This window comes from Lepeophtheirus salmonis, chromosome 2 (genome assembly GCF_016086655.4).
Source record: "Lepeophtheirus salmonis chromosome 2, UVic_Lsal_1.4, whole genome shotgun sequence".
Taxonomy (NCBI): Eukaryota; Metazoa; Arthropoda; class Copepoda; order Siphonostomatoida; family Caligidae; genus Lepeophtheirus; species Lepeophtheirus salmonis.
The window spans coordinates 19,301,745-19,323,370 of NC_052132.2; the positions used below are offsets into that span (position 1 = coordinate 19,301,745).

Genomic DNA, 21,626 nt, shown 5'->3' on the forward strand with positions numbered 1-21,626 from the left:
TTGAATTAAATGCTTTGCTCAAAAGCAGTTCAAGAAGGAAGGTTCTATAGCACCTTCATGGAAGTGTTACAACGGTGTAAGTAGTCATTCTGCTGGAAGATAACCTTTAGATTCGAGAAGGTTTTATAGATACATAGCAATTTGTGAATCTTTGAAAATTCCAAATAGATATCCTGGTATATTTTCACCTCGTCTCGAATCTGATGTTCCTAGAAGTACAAAATTAGCTGAACTTCATCTTCATACCTCATATGTTTCAGCTTCTAAATCCCTTCTCTTGTGCTTTTGAAAAAAAACAAAAAAAAAACAGCAGGATCTCTATAACTAATACAAAAATAAGTATTTTTATGAAATGAATTTAATATTCATAATACAATTTTTCCTTGTTATAGTCTTTCAAAAAGTGAGGTATTGTTCCACTGTTCTAGTACTTATGCACTTCCCTCATTATTTAAATAGTTGTATTTGCTCATATTATCTTCTTTTGAAGGTTAATTGTAATTAAAGCTATATAGTTAAAAAACAATACTAGAATTAAAATTCCTGGTTCTACTGGAGTCCAATGCTCAAGTAAAATTATTCGGCCAGTTCCAAAAAATAATAATACCTAATTCGATTCTAAGAGCTGTCTAAAATATTTTTTTTGCATTTTCCAACAAAAAAATATAAACCATAAGTAACAACCTTAAATTATTTATATATATATTTTGGAACATTATATATATGTGGTAAACTTATTAAATTACGTTATATAAATCGCTTTTGTCATATTATATAATGATGTATTTATACCTTAAAAAGTAGAGGAAATAATAAAACTTTATGTGAAATGGCAGTTATCCCGTCAACAAATCTCTTTTTCAAACATTGAAAGAACTATTTCTATTCATTTTCTCTTTCCCGTATTTCTTCTAAAAAAAGAAAAATAGTAAAGGCCATAAATAACTCAACTCAACAAAATTTTACTTTTTTCTAAAATAATTTAAGTTCCATATCTAATTATATTAATTCATGATGTACTAATTACAAATCTCTAATAAGATTTTTCGTCTCAAACTTGTTTCTAAAAAATAATAGAATTGTAATTTTTTAACACTTTTTTATAAATGGGGTTAAGTAAACTTTTGATAAAGGAAAAAAAAATCAGTGATCTACTAAAAAAAAATAATAATAATTTCATTCAATATTTCCACAATGAACTTAATATTTTTGGTGTTTCAACTATAAAAACAGTCTTGGACAAAAAAAAATTAAAGAAGGGAGTAAACCCCAATTTTATTTCATTTTTTACTTCATACTCGTATTTATAAGGTGACTTAAAAAAATGGAATATTTATATTTAATTTAAATATTCAATTTTCTAGTAAAAAGAATAAACAATACTAATTGTGTTGTTGTTGTTGTTTTTGAGGGGGGGGCTCAGCCCCCTATGAACGCACTTACATATTAAGCTAGATTTTTTTTAATGCTATTACATTCAAAATGGAACATAAGAATTGCCGAACACGCAAAATACTTCTCAACATTATGCCTCTCAAAAACAAACTAAACATATTATATAGCTTTAAACAATCAATATATGTTCTTTATTGAACGTACCAAAATTTAAAAATAAACTAATCTAGCATTCCAAATATACGTTGCCCGCGAAATTTACAAAAATAAACTTTCTTTTTTAACACACTTCGTACATACCTACAATCCAATATTTCAAAGACATATTTCGGTCAATTATAGGTATTTTATTTAAATTTGTTGGATATGTGAAGATCCCCAAAAAAATTTAACAATATCTTAGAAACTTTATTTTACTTATGAAACTTATATTGGATCCAAATGGCCTCTCAAATTAAATCTATCAATTTAGCATTATTTTAATGTGACCACCAATTTTGTCTTCAAAAAGTTCAATTTGTGTTGCTTTCAATGTGTTCATAAGAATAATTTATTGTTTGAAATCGACAATAATTTGTCGACCAATACAAATGTAATCTACACTCAATGTTCACAATATTGTTTGATACATGATTCGACGATAGATATGTGTTCTGAACACATAATAAATTTTGCTATCAATAATAAATATTTTATTCATTATTCAATTAAAAAATATTTTGTTCATGTAGTTTTATACAATATATTTGATTCAAAGGAATTATTTTATCCATTCCAAATTACTAAATTCCTTAAAATATCTTTTTCTATTCTTTTTCAATATATTTATAAGTTGATATATTACATGTATGATAGGTATAATTATACTGTGCAAATATAATACATTTTTCTGTGTATGCATAATTTAGGGTGGTCCTTAAAAATCATTTTTTAATCTAACTTGTCTCGTGCTTCCATTTTGTTCCTTCTTTAATAATACTTTACTTTACAGAATATACATGACTATAATAAATGTTTAATGGGGGCCTTTCCCTCTTAATTTTTTACCTTTTATTGAAAAGTTAGTTGAAAAAACATGTCAATATCTCCTTTTTTGTAATAGCATAAGGTTACATAAAGGTGAGAATAAATAAACTTTATGTTATTAGCTTTACTGGTGGTTAATCAGTTTGTGTAGTTTCAATATTCAATCCTTTTTTAAGACCAATTAGATTATACGATACGTATTTTAGGGAGTAGAGAAAATTCATCACGCTTTTTACACCCCGAAAAGTTCACAGCGCTCTTTTCACCCATATAAAATTCACCAGCCTCTTTTCACTACATGACAAGTTTATCCCAAAACAAGTTAATGCCGAAGAAAGTTCATCCCGAAGTAAGTTTATCCCAAAGTATGTTCACCACGAGGAGCGTTCATCCAAAGAAGAGTTCATCCTGAGGAAAAAACATCCCCAACAAAATATATATTTTGAATATATCTTAATAAAAAAAAAAATATGATATAGTATTTTATCTTAAAATTTAACTAAAAAGATTTAATAATTCAATTATTTACTCATTATCCAAGTAAATAAATTCCCAATTTAAATAAAAACATATGCTTCACCATACACTATATTTATCCCTGAACTATCGATTCCAACAAATTTGCACCATAGTTTTAAGTAATTTTTATTTCCCTAAGATCAATATAGACATATGACTAATAAAATTAAGTGAAATAAGGATATTCACTGTATTCATATGTTAAAAAGCGTGCACAAAAAACTGCCCTGAGTAGCATTGCCAATGGAAGATTGCCGTAGATAAAATTGACATTAAGTAAAATTGCCAGTTTCAAAATGCCCAGGAGGAAATTGCCATTTTTTTGTTCATTATGAAGTTTGAACAAAAAATTGTCATTTTTTGTTCAAACTTCATAATGAATAGTAACACATAATAAATTTGCTTGATATTATTAATGATGAATATCTAAACATATTTATTTGTTCCATCCCCACAAGGGAGTACCTTCAAGTGTGAGTAATATTATTGCAATACAAATTCCTTGCAATTTTTAATATTCAATAAAATCTTCGAAGTAATGGATTGGTAAGGAGGGGGAGCAAAAATAGGTTAGAGCCTCTTAAAATATGATTGAATACCCTCCGTCCTCAGATTGGCCTAGGATTATAACTAAAAAACACCCCCAATTCGTCCAATACAAACAAATAACCTCTCTAAAAACACAAAATAGTTGAAACCCCTCGGGTTAAAAGGGTCTCGTGGGTAGTATGGGATATTTAAAAACCACCACTAAAGCATTACACATTAAAAAAAAACCTCCAATATAAAAAAATAATTCCAAGCCCTCAGATTGTGCAGGGATTTCTTAAAAATTACTGCCAATGCATCACATACATACAACCAAGGAACCCCTCTATTACTAAGAAAGAGTTTCAAGCTCTCGAGTCGGGTGTAGAAGTCTTGTTTGTGTTAAAAATCGGTGTCATAGGGTGAATCAACACAGTGCATATCTTACATTCTCTAAAAAATTTAAAAATCTTATAGCCTATGTTGGTTCAATGTATATTTCTGTAATATTACTTCCGCACGCACAAACTATTATATTATTATTCATCATGAAGCATTTACAAAATACATGCAATTTTCTCCCGAGCAATTTTTTTAACTCGAAGTTTTCCTCTAGGGTAAATTTCCCCAGGGTAGTTTTGCTAGTACCGTTACAAGCTTTGGTTTATTAATATATTTTCAGTAATATAATCAATTTAGCGGTTCAGAGAATGTAATCTAAAAAAAATGATTCGGTCAGTACATTCGTTATAAGATGGACTCTAAAATATATGTTATTTTTCTGAGGAAAATAAATATAAATATTTTGTTTCATGAAGATAAACAATAAATAAATAAAAGTTTATAATTTCAATAAAAACTTTTAATTTAAGTCTTAAAAAAAAATAGTATCAAATTTTAAATAAATAAATGTACAAAAATAAAAATAAAACAAATAAAAACTTACTCTCCTGAATAAATAATATATTTACAAAAATAATAATTACACACTACTGGAGTTTCATCTACATCAAACATTTGTTGGATACATTTAAAACCTTTAAAAATAAACAGTCTACATACATATATTTCGTTTCATAATTCAAATTACAAAAATGTTTGTATTTATTCATTAAACAATATAATTAATTAAAGTAAAACCCAGTTATGACTCATTTAATCTACCAAATAAAGTACATTGTAGCAGACTTGAGCCTTACAAACAAAACAAGGAATGTTTAAAAATCAATTGACATATTATAAAAGTAATCCCGAAATTGTGACTTTAAGTGGGCCTAACTAATTTTGTTAATCTAAAAAAGTTTTGTCTACACCTGTATATTTTTTTTGTCTATATCGCTCTGAATGAAAAATTCGTTCTGAATAATCATACAAAAAAGATCCCTCGTTTCAAACTCCATCAAGACCAATTTTATTGATTATTATTATTATTTTACGCCATGAGTGTTTAAAAATTGTAAAGATCCACACAATAATAACATATAAAGTTTAATTTGGTCATATAAAAAATTCAGTTCGTGTCAGTTTGATTTCATATTCGGTGAAGATTGATTTTATGGATAAGCTTTTTATCAGGTGTCATGTGTGTTTCAAAATTGTGAACAATAACTTCATATAAAGTTTAATGCCTAAAAATCCTTTAAGAATTAACTGGGGAAAAAAATTGGTCAAGGATCTAGTGGCAATACTTGAAGGTACCCTTGTCGAAATCTATAACATTAAATTAGAGATCTAAAAATAAAAATAGTTACTAATTTTTTGCACTTGGATGAAAAAAGTGATTTCCTTATTCTTTTCACATAGATATTTTTGCTTTCTAGTTAAACATACTTTTTCCCTAATCAACACTAAAATAGTTATTTGTGTTACTTTGTGTTTAAGGACAAATGGCGCAACCAATATATATGTGTAAATTTTTCCTTTGTTTTTTAAACTACATGAGTATTTGTCAAGGCTATAAATAATTGTAAGGGGTCAAAAAATGTCAGTTTATCAAAAGAAAAATAAATAACCCTATATTAATATAAATATACACTATTTTTCAAATGACATAATATGAAGGTACATATATAAGGATTGAATGTGAGTTTTTTTAAGCAAAACGGTTTATTAAATTTATTAAACTTCAATTTAAAAAAGCTAAACATACTAATAAATCCTTAAGAAGGCGAGAAAAATAATAATTTGGTTTAATGTTTTAGGAGCATCCTAAGATGTATTTGCAATAAAATGTAGATTCAAAAACATCTTTATAAATATCGGTGTATAATATACCAATTCATTAACAGAGGGTTAAAAGAGGTTGTGTCATTTATCTGTGAAGTGTATTAAATGTGCACCTATTTCTTTTCATAAATAGTGATCACTCTAATATATAAAAGTATGTATATAAATGTATTGATATTCCATTACGCCAAAGATGATGAGGGGGAAAAAATGCGGAATAATAAAATATCATTTGATATATTATGTACGTTATATGTACCAAAAAAACCACCAAAAATATGGTTCTTCATCCATTTCTACTCTTATCATTTATCTATTTTTGTATAATGGTAATTATTACGAAGGACCAATTTTTTTTTTTTTTTTGTAGGAATCCTTTTACAGAATGTGCTTGATGATCATAAATTATAGATGAAAAATATGTTTGTATATATAAGTAAATATAGATCATTTTTGTCATGGAATGAAATACAATGAAAATAAATAAGTTTATATAGAATATGAAGATCAATTACCAAATATTTGCAAAAGGCAATTTCACTTAAGTTTTCTTTTGCTTTTTTTCTCAAAGTAATATTATAATGACAAAACACAATTAAAAGCATTTTGTCTCTTTTTAATAAATCAATAAGCAATTTTTGTAGGGAAGAAAATACTACCGCCGTTGAATATTCTCGGTATTATGGTATATAACTAAAAACTAAATATTGAATCTTAGTTTGCTTGTATTTCATATAAAACTATCATAGATGAATTGTAGTTCTGTATAGCTCCAATTTACTTTTTGACTATACCCTTTAGAATTTGTTTTAAAGTGTAAAATAACTACCATATAGTTAGCATATACCCAGAGGAAATTTATTATATAATTTGCATACATACTATATATTTAAAAGATATATTCTGAAAGAGAAACATAAAAAAATAATTATAGATCATTTAGAGAGTGTTTTTTTATGTATTTATATTATACCAATAATTGTTAATACATAAATACTTTTTAATTCGATTTCAATATTATAGCAATAAATATGGTTTTGTAGGATGTTTACAATTCTAAATATATTAATTTATTTATTAATTAAGTACCTTGACAAATTAATCCTTTGTTACTTTCTAACAAATCCTAGATGATACTTTGATACATTAAAATGGAAATTTAATCATTGTAAAATTTTATATGAGATAATATAGCATCAACGAACAAACTTTTATATTATTACATTTTAGATCTGTGAATCCATTTTTTAAAATAGCAGAAGCTCACCAAATTATAAAATTTTGTAGACTGTAATCTCTAAATTAATAAATTAATATCAAGCAAAACGTTACGTTTTATAGAGAATAAGAATTTGTTTTCCTATTTTCTCTTTTTATTGTTGGGACAGTTAAATAATAAAAATACAAAAATTCATTTTGTGAAACCTTGATAATTTATTCAAAATTTGGCTTCTAAAAAATCCCCAAAATATTGGAAACATGAATAATATAGTTGTATATGATACATTCAAAAATTTTATAGAATGTGGATCCAAAATATGATACACACACTAGATTATTACTGGGCATTTTAGTGTTTGGATGAGATAAATTGGGTTAAAAAAATCGTCAAAAGTCAATTTAATAAACTAGACTACGTATAAATTCAAATATCAAACATGAATTCATTATTAGTTTTATAACCCAAGTGATCACTTGGTTTTTTTTTCTTTAAAATGATTGATGAATCACATTAAAATATTTTCTCCATTCAAATAGAGTGCCAATAATTTTCATATATATGTACAATGCCCTTTTTCTCCCTCTTAATATAATATATCAAATCTACCAGTAAAATATGATGAAGCTTAAAATATGTTTTAATTATCTCTCTCTGAACCAATTTATATATAAAGAAATAAACTACCGTCATTTTTTATTAGTTCTTCATAAACTTTTATATTTCATAAAAGTTTAATACACAATCGGGTAATTGTTGAAACGCTTTACTTCATATACGATATATTTTTGTATTCTTCAAGTAAAAAAACATGTTTCCTGAAGTAGCAACCTTTACTTTTGAGTCATTATTTATATGACTATAATAAATAACTTTGCAAAATTTAATATAAAACATGGACATTAAGGTGTTTCCTATTTTTCATTTTGCTGAAATGTCCTTCTCATCAGATCAATCCGTTCCCATTTATAAAAAAATACAATCGGCAAAGTTTCAGCAAAATTGAAAAATGTTTAGAGGAATCTCAACGGCCTCAAAGTTTTGAAAATTGCCAATTAAAAAAAAAAAAGTTACTTTTCATCAATTATCATGAAAAGGGTTTAAGATACCACTTTCTAGATTCTTTAATTTTTATAAAATGAATAAATTTACTGTAAGATATAATGTTGGTAAAAATACTTTTAATTTGAATTACAATGAAAAATAATTAGTAGAACGTAATGCGAGCAACGTTTTTCCTACAATGCATCAAATTTTCATAACATATTTTCATTTGATTGAATTGTTAGAGTTTTAAAGTGACAATCAGTTTTTTTAATAAAATTCCTAAAGTGCATGTTTAGAGCCGTATTTTATATTGATAATAAAAATGATACTCAATCATCCTTATTAATTATTGATTTTGTTTTGTGTGATATATATTTTATTAGTTTAAAAAAATTTTTGACATAAGATAATTTATATTATAAAAATAATAATAGTTTCAACTCTATGAAGCATTATTATAAATTTAATAATTTAAATAAATGGTTATCCTTTTTTTCTGAGTAATATGTCTAATATCCTAAGGTATCCCAGATACTTTTTTTTTTCGAGTCCAAATACATCTTTTGATGCTCTCCAACAACTTGTAATAAGAATTGAAGCTGCAATTTTTCACTTGTTATCGAGCCATTATATTATTTAATAAGTGTCACTCCTCGTTCTACTAGATCATTGACAACTTGAATTATTTTAAGAAATTTTCTTATAATCATTGTTACTTGGCCACAATTTTGAATCAACTCTTAAAACTCTATGTGGAGTTTCAGTATCTCAATGAATTTTTTCTGTTTTTATATGTTTCATGCCAAATAATATTTCTTTTTTCATTGCAAAACTCACTCGACAATCAAATAGATCCAAACCAACAAGCTCTTCTGATAAATACAAAATGGTTTGAAATTTTTTGAAATCCCGTTTTTGAAATTTGAATATTTATTCCAGAATAACTATTTAGTGATATCATCAAATTCAAATAATTAAATAGAGCATCTGAGGCTGTAGGAGAAATTTATGCTTTAAATTAATTATATTTATACAACAAAGATACTAATCTCCTGCAATCATTGTTTCTTTTTAGAGGTTAATTCAAATTGTGACTTAAATAACCAAATTTTTAAGCAATCCAATATTTTAACAACCAACCAGTCTAGTGTATTGGACTTTGAGACATAAATTTTATTTCACGTTTGGAGTACCACCAAAAAGTATTATTGGGAGTTCCAAAAATTATTTATGATCATCTCTTGGAAGACTCCAACGAAGATGATCGTTGACAAAATTGATAATTTCCTGTCGTATATTTTGAATGTGACAAGCTATTCACTATATACATTTGCAGGCTCGTAATTAGTTTTGTCTATCATTTGCCACATTTGACGAAATTTTCTGAAGAGTAAAAACTCGGGAAAATTGGTATCTTTATGAAACATAAAAACTGAGCTAATTATTAATTCTATAATGTGCTGTCTACATGCAAACGGTAATACATTTTATCGAATATTTTCTATGATAAAACATATGTTCCAGCTTTTCTACCTGTATTTGAGCTGGTTGTATCAAAACATACAACTTTCCAGGAAAAAAAATAGGACAAATTCAACATCCCAATTTAAGGACCAATACAATGAAAACAAAAAGTCATGTTTTGCAGAAGGAAAATTGTAAAAATATAAAAACACTCCACGCAACAAGTTATATTTGTTTTAGTTATATTTTCAAGTATTTTGCATTGTAATTCTTATAGTGAATATTTTTTTTCTCAGAATAGCAATTATTTATGTTATAGTCAATTACGTCATCTTCAAAAATTTATAAACATAAAAAGCTGTATTGTGGCCTATTTTCACGATAATCGAGAAATAAATAAAAATTGTATTTTTAAATTGGCAATTTTCAAAACTTTGAGGGCGACGAGCTACCTCTAAATATTTCTCAATTTATGTAAAAAAAAACGAGAGTCTTAGACGAGCAACATACTTTTCTGGATAAGCAACTTGAACAATGTTTTTTTGTTTTTTCCAAAGCTGTCATCACTATTATTTCTTTTTTGAGGAGGGAATATTTATATATTAAATGCTTGAGCTCACGTTTAATGGAGATTAACACTGATAATTTGTTTGTGAGTTTTAAGTAAAAGTGCTTGGTAGACTTGGAGTATAATTAAGGATCTACATCGCAGTCATTTCTATTTATATCCTTGTTGTGGAGAAAGGAATGGAATATGTGTGACTTACCTTCATTTAAAGGCTGATTACAATTTATCTAATATAACGCCGTACAGCGAAACTTCTTTCATACCTAATATTCGTCGAATTGTCCAGATGACCACGTTAATTTTCGGTTTTATTCTTTAAGATACCGGTTGGGGTTTACAACTATAATTATAAACAAATTAATACATACATAATTAATTAACAGTAAAACTATTTTACTTCTCCGAAACGAAATTGTACTATAGATTCAGGCGATATAACTATTTTATATTTTCTGTATTACGCAGTTTTTCCTGAAAGTGATTTTTTTTAAATAATTCTAGAGGTAATTTATTACTGTTATTCACTAAAGTGGATTATTAAAAAAATACTCTTTTTTGAGCAATTTGATTACAGAGTAAATAATTTTTCACAATCCCTTTCATTGTTATTTTCCCATTTATACCTGTTGTTCAAACAAACATATGAATTAGTAATTAAGTATTACTACTAATATATTTAATAAATCTATACAGTAAATAAAATATACTTCTTTTCAAACTTAAGTTAACTTCTTAATTCTAAACATATTTATTTTTTTCATTTAGTATAAAGGAATAAAACTATTGTTCATTATATCTTTGTGTTTTATTTATTTTTAGGTAAGTTTGAAAGAAAAATTGACCCATCTAAAAAGTTCTAATAGTATTGATGAAAATTAATGATAAGCAATAGGAAATATATATAACAATTATAAATTCATCATCCTTCAGGTTGTTGGTAAAATATTTTAAAAGTATTATATCATATATATTTTTTTATTTGTCCTTTACATGAATCTAAATAATTAATTTAACAAAAAATATATAGATTTCAGTCAGAGAAAATAACATTGTACAATTATATATTAATAAAGATCTACCATAGTGTAATATTTTGAATATCCGTCCCCGTCCTACAATCACTCTTCAAACAGGAGTACGGAACATGCTTTACTCAATAACGTTATAATTACACATATATAAATCAGTGACGTCATCATATCTAAAACGATCTCACATTTCTGAAAAAAGAATGACATTCTACGCAATATATGTACCTAATTACGATTCAACATGTTCATTTTCCAAAGTAGTAGAAAAGTATCCCCATACAAATTGTAAAATATTTATCTTAGATGGAGACCTAAACATCACAAGAAAATCATGCAGAAACGCGTTTGGATATAAGAGATCCCATAATATTACAGATGCTAAAAATCTTGAAAAAGTAGTCTACGATCTTCATATGAACGATACTGGTCTAGTGGTTGACAGTGCCTCACCAAAAATGGCCTATGACGGAAGAATAAAATCTGGTAATAAAATACATGAAAGATTAGACTATATTTTCATACCCTAGAATGTAACAGGACTGCTGGCATTATTTAGGGTTTTACCATTTCAGATCATCATCCAAACCATCTTTTAAAAGTCCAACAAGGCACAAAAAATCATTTTGGAAGCATAATGTCTCCCTTTTGGAATCACAGGAAATCTGTAATGAAATTTTAAAATTAATACAAAAATCAAAGCTAGATTTAGAGAAAATAATGTCGTGGGACACCTTAAAAAACATTGAAAACTAAAAAGTAATTTTTGCCCTGAAGGGAAAAGAAAAGGCAAAAGATACGAAAAACATTCTAGACCAAATAGAAACATTCCACAAAAGTTTGCTAGCATATCAAAGAAAGTGTTAAATGATAAGTTGTAATACCAACCTGGTGGAAGTATACTCAAATTAGTTTTATATTGAAGGGGATAGACGACCTAATTACACAAATTAAGATTACTAACTTTATGAGGAACTACAATAAAAAATATAAGTCTCTAGGACCCTCTGATCTGCCCTTTGACTTTTATAAAACTTTTAATACCCAGATAACACCAGTTTTCACGCCGTCTATAAAAATATACCTAAAAGGGGATTTCTTCCAGATTTCATTAGCACTGGATCTCTGGCATTGATACTAAAGAACAGGGGAAGAAATAAAAATGATAGACCTATATCTCTTCTAAATACCTCCTACAAAAATCGAACGGGTTTTATAAAAAATTGAATAGTCAAATTCCCCTCGCAATTCATCTCTCCAGCCCAAAATGGTTTTATTAAATCAAGGCTCCTAGAAAATATTCATCGCTCAAGCCATTGACAGTTTGTCAAATGAAGACAATGCAGCACTTATGTTTGACCTTGAGAAATCATTTCATATTGTCTCCCATAAATTAATAATTGGGCAACTATATAAATATGGATTTCAGCATGGATTTATTAAAAAAATGTTGGCCATACTGAGGAACTCTTCTTTCAAAATCAACATATCAGGTACCAAAAAAACGTTTTAGATCTATCGAGGAGCAAAACAAGGAGATCCTCTTTCTCCAACTCTATTTATAATTGCTATAAACGACATTTACGAGATAATCCGTTGTGACACGATCATTAAGGGAATAAAAATAGGTAACATGTCGATGAGGTGTCTTTTATACGCCAATGACCTAAGCTTTTCTGTAAAGGAACTAGAGAGAAAGTGCCAGTATCAACTGAGACTTCTATTGAAACAATACAAGCGTTTGAAAAATATCTTAAATATTGGAAAAACACAAATACTTACTAACGTTGATTACAACCTGAAGTTATACTTACAAAATATTGAACCTATTCAGCCAACATCACTATCTTGTAATTGTAATTACTTTGGCGAGGAAAGCTGTAATTAGAAATAAAGACTATATAAAAGAAAAATTGGAGAGAAGAGTCCAATTTTATAAAAGAGCCCCCCTCATGCGTTTTGAAAAAATAATGCTTGGGAAATAAATATCCTTCCTATAGTTTTTCACATTATGAAGATATATACCATATCCTCATTTATTGTGTGAAGAAATTTATAAAATAAGATAAGACCTAGCATGGGGACAGTCTCGTGCATGCGTTTCAAGAAACCTCATCAACACCCCTATCAAAAGTTAAGGACTCGGCTTTTACAATTTGCAGGTCCACTGTAAGTTTTCAGAGCCGTGAATGGATGTAGACTGTACAGGAAAGAGATGGGTTCATCGTGAAGATCAATTATGGACTACGTGTTGCCACTTTTGGGGCCTGATGAGGTTATCAACTTTAATACTCGTCTGAGAAGTCGTGATGAGTATTTCAATAACCATGGGCTAAACTGTCGGTCAGATGCACTCAAGTAGCATCGCATTGAAGAATTTCATACTTTCGCTAAGGGCCAAAACACTGTTCCAGATCCAAAAAGCGGATAAGATTCGTTCGGGTCCTCCAAATCTGGCTTATATTACACTATAACAGTTTTTAGTAAATTAATAAGAGAAGCCCTTTGCAACGGCCTTGTTGTGAAATACCCTTCCACTTTAGTTCAGAGATGAATTAAGAGACTGGACCTAGAAAGAGACATGAAAGGAATAGCCCGATTAGTAATTTTGAAAAACTCCTTCAGCGATTCTCACCAAAATTGGCTTTGGTACCAACTGGCAACATCCTCCCTTTTTACCAATAAATCGAGAGTGAGTCCGGAGGATAGAAAGTGTTCATTCTGTAAGAAAGAAACAGATATATCACATCATATTTTTTTACTTTTGCCAAATGGTTTTATCATCATTTGAGGAGTGGTTCAAAATATAAAACATTGTTTCTAAGGTCTAGGAAGTACTCAACGCAGCGAAGCATATGAATTGAATTATTCCAGTCAGAATCCGGAACTCCGTGCCCACCTTAATTAATATCATGGAATCCTTCTCAGGTGGAGCACACCATTAGCGGCCATATATATATATATATATTCTTTAAATCACAATGTTGACAATTAGCGTCCATGCAAGGAGCATTGATTGTTTCGTCTTCTTCTCTATCACCGACAATGTTTAATGAGAGATTTACTTGTTTGTGATCCTCTTTGAAGGGGGAGATGAATAAAAAATTATATCATAACTTTTTATTATGGATTTCTATTGGGAAACGCATGCAATTATTATACTAAATATGTGCTGTTTTTCATATTTTTATCTTGTATATTTCTTTATGAATTATTGAAGTATGTTTCTGCTTTTCAGATAAAAAGGAATTTTGTCCTTAGTATTATTTATGGTTAATTCACAATTAAGTAATTTGTTAAAAAAACATCTATTTATATAATTAATTGACTTTGTTGAAATTCTATTATTAATTAATGAATTATATCTTGTTGAATTTTAAAATTCAAAGTGTTCCAATTTTAATGGACCACTTGGTATCCCATCCTGACGTCAACATTGAGTTTAAAACATAAAATTTGTTTTTTAATTTTGTTTATGCATCATAAAAAATATTTTATTATTGAACTGTAACTTTGTAAATTCATAATTTACCTATTAGACTCTTCATACAAAAACTTTTTACAAATAACAAGAATATGCTATGAATTAAAGTAGAAAAGTAGAAAAAAAAAATATTATGTCAAAACATGTACCTACATAAAGTAGTAGTATTATAGTCTGTATATAATAGTTTCTCACAAGGAGTATTATTAAGGGTGAACACTCTTGTAATAGTAAGTACATATAACCTTATCTTATTGTAGGGGAGACTGGGTAGAGTTGTAACAGTTTACTCTCTGCAAGTTTCACTGTGACTAGCCAAATTTGAAGACACCATACACATATTAAGGTTAGATCAGGGTTATAGTTTGATAATCTATCTCTTCAAAACTTCAGCAACCCCCTGGTCAATCCTTGCATTATTAATATAGATAATAGAGAAGAATAAGCAATGTAGGGTTTTTGTTCTCACGTAGTGAGCTTGGAATTCTTATTAATTTATGTCAACTCAAATGATACCAGTAACAGAAAAAACATTTAAAAAAAGACAGCATTACTGCAGTGTGGGTTAGCAATTATGGGAATTATGGGATTCAAGATTGTGGAAGTGAACAGCCCATTGTGAGGCAAATGGCAGCTATGAACAGAAGCCTAAAAGTAGGGGTAACAACATACAGCGATTGGAGGAGTTCTTGAGTGCATTGGGAAATAGAACGGAGGTGCATTTTCAAACCTCGATGAGGAATCGGTTCCAAGGTGTATTTGGACGTAATGACTCTGCTTGGGACCACCAGTTAAAGGACATTGTGAACTTTAAGGATCGAAAATGTGTTTTTCCACGCTAGTTAATAAATTTAAAGATGCTAACCTCTCTCATGTTTAATTTCTTGATTCTGCAAAAACAATGCATCTCAAAAACTACTTATGCCCTCAAAAATAGTGTTTATCAAATATCTTGAAGAAAAGATGATATAAATTATTTGTTGTTGTTTTTTTGTTACACTAATCTGTAGTAGATTTTTTAGAATTGTCATCTAAATTTTATGGCCGTTGCTTTTTAGATGTTCGAGAAAAAGGCACTTCTGACTGTTGCAATACCGAACACGATTCAACTGATATCAGTCTCCCCTAAAGTTATAAAACATCCATAATAGGTTCATTATTTTTCATCGATGTAAGCTCCCATATGCATATATATTACATATTATGTTGTATAATTTAACCTCAATTCATTTGAACTAATTGACTTCATTTCTTTACTTATATGTATGTAAGAGCATTGCAAATATCTTATCTTACGTTTGAGAGTTATTTGAGAGGATGTCATCGATAAACAATTGATAGCTTTTACGTGAAACTTGATATTAACATACATTATTGTTCTTCGAAAGAAAATAGGAAATTCAATTTGTAAAAATACAGTTTCTGAGTCTATTACGAAACACTTAGAGATTGAATTACATATTGACTTATTATAGATATTATAAGTAGATACTTGTAACGTTGGTATGTTAAAAGCTATTATAAACCTAACAGATAAAAAATTTATTTATGATTTTTAGGGTCAAAAGATTTCTTTTCCAATTGGTGAATTATAGTTACATATTAGAATCGATTATTCTTATAAAACGTTAAAACTAGAACAATAGCCGTATGGTACCTTCCTTCGCAGATTGATGGTATCAAAAATGATAGAATCTGTTTTTAAGCAAACAAAAATTAGTCACTTTGCATGCAAAATTAATTAAAAATCTAAAAAAAAGAGAAGTTAAAATGAATAAATTTTTAATTTCTTTTAACAAATAGCAGTAAGCATACACGGTGATAAAACACACGTTGTTACTTTCATTGTTTCATGAATCTTTGTTCCAATGGAATATATATTTGATCAAGTAGTATTGGGAATTATGAAAAAAATTATCTAGAATATTTCCAACCTAAAACTTGCCTTGGAAATATTACTGTTAATGGAAAGTTACTCTACAGAAGATTGTACACAATTATACTACATATATATATTAAGGCTACACGATACGCTAAGCCCATGGTTAGGTTTGAACTACGGTACGCCGTTCACAGTTGTTCGGACAAGTATCAATTCAAAATTTATTTTTCATATAATTTAATGTATTGTTTCAAGTTTTTTCGATATTTTATTCTTTAATAATAATTTTTATGTAAAAATAAATATTCCTAAATATACTGAACTTTTCTATAAAAAAAACAATGTTAATATAAAATATACATGGGTTATATAATACTATTATTAGCCACAATATCGCCAGCTGTCGAAAAAGCTATTTCACTTTATACAAATGTACCTAAAGTTGCGAGGTACCATGAATCTAATTTGGAAACATTTGGAAATACATTTAAATTATCCCTCTACCATACCACTGGGTTCTTGTCATTTTGTTAGTCCTTACCTCTTTTTTATATAAATAAATATATAAATTATTTCTTACATTAGATGATGCTAATGTATTAATATCTTACCTCATTATTTAAACTCATTTAATATATATATATACATAAATATCAGAATATTTACTATGTGATTATATATGTATACGTAACACACTAAAAGTAAAAACATACCGAAGCGTAAGGGTCTTAAAGAACCGAATCGCGGTCCAACCCCGTACATTACCAGCCCTAATAGATATGTTCCATTTATCAATTAATAGTTTTCCCATCTGCAAATAATCAACAATAATATAGCCCTTTTATCTTCCAATTACACCCCAAGCACACATAATTTGTCTAGTATAACCGTTGAACCACAAAACAATTTAAAGCCCACCACCACCGCTTCAAGTACCACGAAGGGCTGTCATATAATCTTCCAAGACTTTTTATCGTGACAACTTCGACAGCCACTATTTATGCTCAACGGATTTCCTGCCAGATAATAAAACTATCTACAAATATGTAGATAAGTCAATTCCGTCTGTTGATGGAGTAGATCAAAAGATGATAATACATATATTGTATAATTGTGAACAATTTTCCATTGATGGTAATATTTCGGAATAGTTTCATGCTGACAATCTCCTTGTAACATATATTCAATGTATAATCCCCAAAAACATTTGAATTTTCAACACTGTCACTGAGCTTTAGATGGGCAGTTTTTTAAAATCTACTACTTACTCCTAGTTTTAACCAATTACAGGGCATAATTATTTAGGACAGATAGAAATAATTATTGGTAAATGAAAATATATATGTATATAACTCAAATAGTTAAATAATATTTATAAAAAAATCTCAAAAGATCCCTGGATCCCCGATAGGACCCGGTTAATTAATCTATCGTCATTTTCTTTGAGACTGTCGCTAAAAATTTGTGAATAATAAACTATTTTCTATAATAAAATATTCTCATGAATAATTATACCAACCCTACTGACGAGAGGTTCATTTTATAAACACCTAATTTCAAAATGAAATAAAACAATTAAACGTAAATGGATATGTTCAAAAATTCATTTCGAGTAACATCAAGGATAATTTCAATTAAAATTTAATATGAGTTCCTTATCTTTTAAGAAATATTTTTTTTAAAAGACATTCAATTAAAACTAAACTCTTGAGTAATTTGGCATACCAGTAAATAATTTATAATTTTCTTTTTTAATATAACATTAAATAAAGTAATTTTGACGACAGATAAAAAAATCATAAATAAATGTTCCAAGTTGATTAAAAAATTCATACCAATACGTATAGGTAAATATATTAACTTATCGTATGTAATGGGTTAAAACATTGTGAAAAAATGACTTATTAAATATATGGTAGTGTTAAATGCCGAGCAAAAATATACCAACTTAAGAAAGTATAAGTTTAAAGAAACATATTTAGAAATCTATATATATGCTTAAAAATAACAACGTGATAATGATGTAGGCTCTTTTTTTTTTTAATTCAACCCACATATATTTTAACATTGTCTACCTTTAGAGCATTATGAATATAATTTTAAAGAAAAATTTCCCATAAAAGTATCCTCAAAATGAAATAAAAGTCTTGAAAGCAAAAAGAAAACTTGTTTAAATAGTTATTTCCAAGTCTTAAGAACAAAATCCTCACCTTTTAAAAACGCGCATTTAAATAAAGAATTACGAGTAAATTATATTAAGAAACTTCCAATTTAGTTGAGAAAAATTTAAATGAAATTCAAATATATTCTACAAAAATTAATTTATTTTATTTCTCATCTTTTATTGTTAGGGATAAATTATAGGTATATGTTCTCTTCACTCCTAAAAAAAGTAAAGTTAATAATTGGAAGAAAAAAAAGCTTTGCCTTTTGAAATTAAACATATTTTTTGTGCCAATAAAAATTTAATAGTGTTCACAAACTTTTAATAGGTAATGAAAAGTGTAAATAATATAAAAAACAGTGGAGCCCACTTAGAGTTCAAACATCGACCGGATAAAATTTTTGACAATAAAACAGTGTCATTATATCCAAATGTCCAGGACATATTGATATATGGTTTAAATAATGATACTTCTACATAACTTAGTTCCTATTGTCATAGTCAAAGAAATAAACATAATGATAAATATAAATTAAGTTAGAATTTGATTGAGGCCTTACATATTAAATGCCTGTATTAAATAAATTTCTACAACTGCTCTTAAAATAGGATCTAAACAGCAGGGTTGATATTACTTTTTCAAATCTTTTAAAAATGAAGTACAAATAGCTATATAAAAAATATGAAACAAGGCAGTAGACACAAATATTTACATGTAAGCAATTAACGCTACTCAACCAAAACAGAACTTTTTTTTTATTGAAATGGTGTGTTCCTATTTGTTTTTATACTGAAATGCATGAAAATGACCTTTTATAATGCAAAAAAATATGGTGCCCTCCAGTGCAGTTTTGAAAATATTTCTTTACAACATCTAAATAATTTAGTGTTTGTTATTCACATTAAAAGATCTATTTAAAAAAAAATAATAATAATATATATGAATTAATCTTTTCTATGTATATACTATATGTGTATGTCCATGTGTGTGTTTGTCCTTCAATCACAACCAAACCAAAGAATGGACTTTACTGAAATTTTTCTTGTAGGCTCTTAAGGCTCCTGAAAAATTCTGATAACAATTTTTTTGGCTTTCAAGACCATGGCGCTCTTAAAATAGATTTTTTTATCGCTTCATCTGTACAACCTGAGGCTGGGATATATTTTGGATATAAGAAAGGTTCTTTGATACTCAGGGAAGCGGCTGTTGAAGATTTTAACCTGTCTCAGGTACCAGCAGCTTATATACACAATCCGTAGGCGGGAGTAAATTCCACCATATTAGAAGAGGTTCTAAGGGCTTAAAAATTCGGTGATGGTGTAGTTTAAACTGCCTTGTGGCCCAGTACATCACCTACAACCTGACAAACAGAATTTATTTTGAATATTAGGAGGTTTTGTTGATGCTCAGGCAAAGGGTCTGAGAAAAATAACTTGCCTTGGACCCAGCAGTTCACCTGCACAGCCCATAGGTGTCTAGAAATGCGGTGGCGGTAGAGTATAAACTGTATATTGGCACATCACTTCATCAGTACAATATGAGAGGCGGGGTTTATTTTGGGATATTAGGTGAGTTTGTTGATGCTCAGGGAAGCGGTGGGCGAGAAATTTAACTTGACTCGAGATTAGCAATTCACCTGCACAACTCGTAAGCTGGGGTGTATTATAGAAAAGAGGAAGGGTTCCTTTGTGCTTCGATACACGACGAAGATAGAGTTTAATCTGTATTTTGGCCCAGTACTTCACCTGCTCAACTTGAGAGCCAGGGGTGTATTTTGGGGTATTAGGAAGGTTCTTTTATGTTTAGGGAAGAGGCTGCAAAACTACAAGTTCGGCGTCTGAGGCTGAGATAAAGTAACCTCCTCCTCATCACGTGTCATGGATACAGAAGAATAGTGAGATTGGCGTCTGATCCAGAAAATAGCAAATACTTTGTCATCACGAGCTATAGAAACAGAGGAGCAGTAAAAAAATTGTCCTTGATTTGAAGTCTTATAAATTTCTCATTTTTGATAACCATCGTAAAAATCATGGTTGATGTAAACTTAGGAAATGCATTTTTATACTAAAAAAGGGCCTTCAGAAATGTATTAAGCCATGAAAGTGTATTTATTGTATTTGAAATGTTGTTCTTTGTAGGTCACAAAACCAAAATAAATTGTCTTTTGAATGGTTCTCGAGTTATAAGCAATCAACAACCCAATATTTCAATCTAAGAGCAAAAATTTGTAGTCTAGTAAAATTTCAAATAAATATTTATTTATTAAAAAATTGAAAACTTTGTATGATATTCAAATTAAAAAATGTCACTAAATTTGAGTCGATTTATTATATAAAGCAATCGGGAACTGATTTTTACAAAAATTTAGGTTATTTTTTTAGCTGTGTGTCACTTATAACCATTGACAAAGAAAGATATGGTAGAGATGAAAAGGAATGCGAAAGATTGGCCTTTGATGTTACTTTGTTATGACTTAGGGATACATTTAACATCTTATTTAAAATACGTGGAAAAAAAGTGGTTTTTTTTTTTTTTTTAAATAGAGATGCTATATTTTAAAAATAAGTAATGGAAGTCAAAATGATTAATTTTACCGCTACTAAGAAAACAATGTCATTACCTACATACATAATTTAATACCCACCGTTTTATTCTGTTTTTCATCCTTTCCTCTTATTTTCTTATAATATGGCACATAGACCAAACAAAACAGCTGGAATAAAACTTGCAAGATCCGAATATTTTTTTCTTATCAATCTCAAAAAGCCAAGCAGGCAATTAAAAATATTGATCACCTCTTCTTTTCTTTCTTTATGGTTCCACTGTAGAGCGTGTGAGATAACATCTGGGACTTGACTTTAAATCAATCTAAATTACCATAAAGTGAACCTTTTACAATACAAGTATGTTCCTAATAAAAAGTTTGGACGATCTCTTTTAATAAACATTACGAAAACAACCTTTCAAAAACTAACAGATGTCAGCATGGAGGGGAGAAGGTAAAAATTGTCTGATCTGATCCACAACAAAGTAAATGTTGAGGAGATAAATGAAGGTCGTAGGTTGCTCCTGGAG

At 28.4% G+C, this 21,626-nt stretch overlaps 1 protein-coding gene and 1 long non-coding RNA gene across 6 annotated transcripts in view; one reads left to right on the forward strand and one right to left on the reverse strand.

Annotated features, from left to right (window-relative positions):
* Positions 1 to 21,626, forward strand: part of LOC121132376 (lachesin) — a 425,839-nt gene that overhangs the window by 197,674 nt on the left and 206,539 nt on the right. The gene's annotated exons all lie outside the window — the stretch shown is intronic.
* On the reverse strand, positions 9,912 to 14,077 carry LOC121132375 (uncharacterized). Of its 3 annotated transcripts, none has more exons than XR_011778957.1 (4): positions 13,656 to 14,071; positions 11,546 to 13,589; positions 10,390 to 11,483; positions 9,912 to 10,332 (listed from the first exon to the last, which is right to left on the reverse strand). It is a non-coding gene; the product is annotated as an uncharacterized lncRNA (long non-coding RNA). The 3 variants fall into 3 exon arrangements; XR_005869308.2 differs by lacking the exon at positions 9,912 to 10,332 and having other exon boundaries at positions 10,790 to 11,483; positions 13,656 to 13,741; positions 13,864 to 14,077; XR_011778958.1 differs by lacking the exon at positions 9,912 to 10,332 and having other exon boundaries at positions 10,790 to 11,193; positions 11,249 to 11,483; positions 13,656 to 14,077.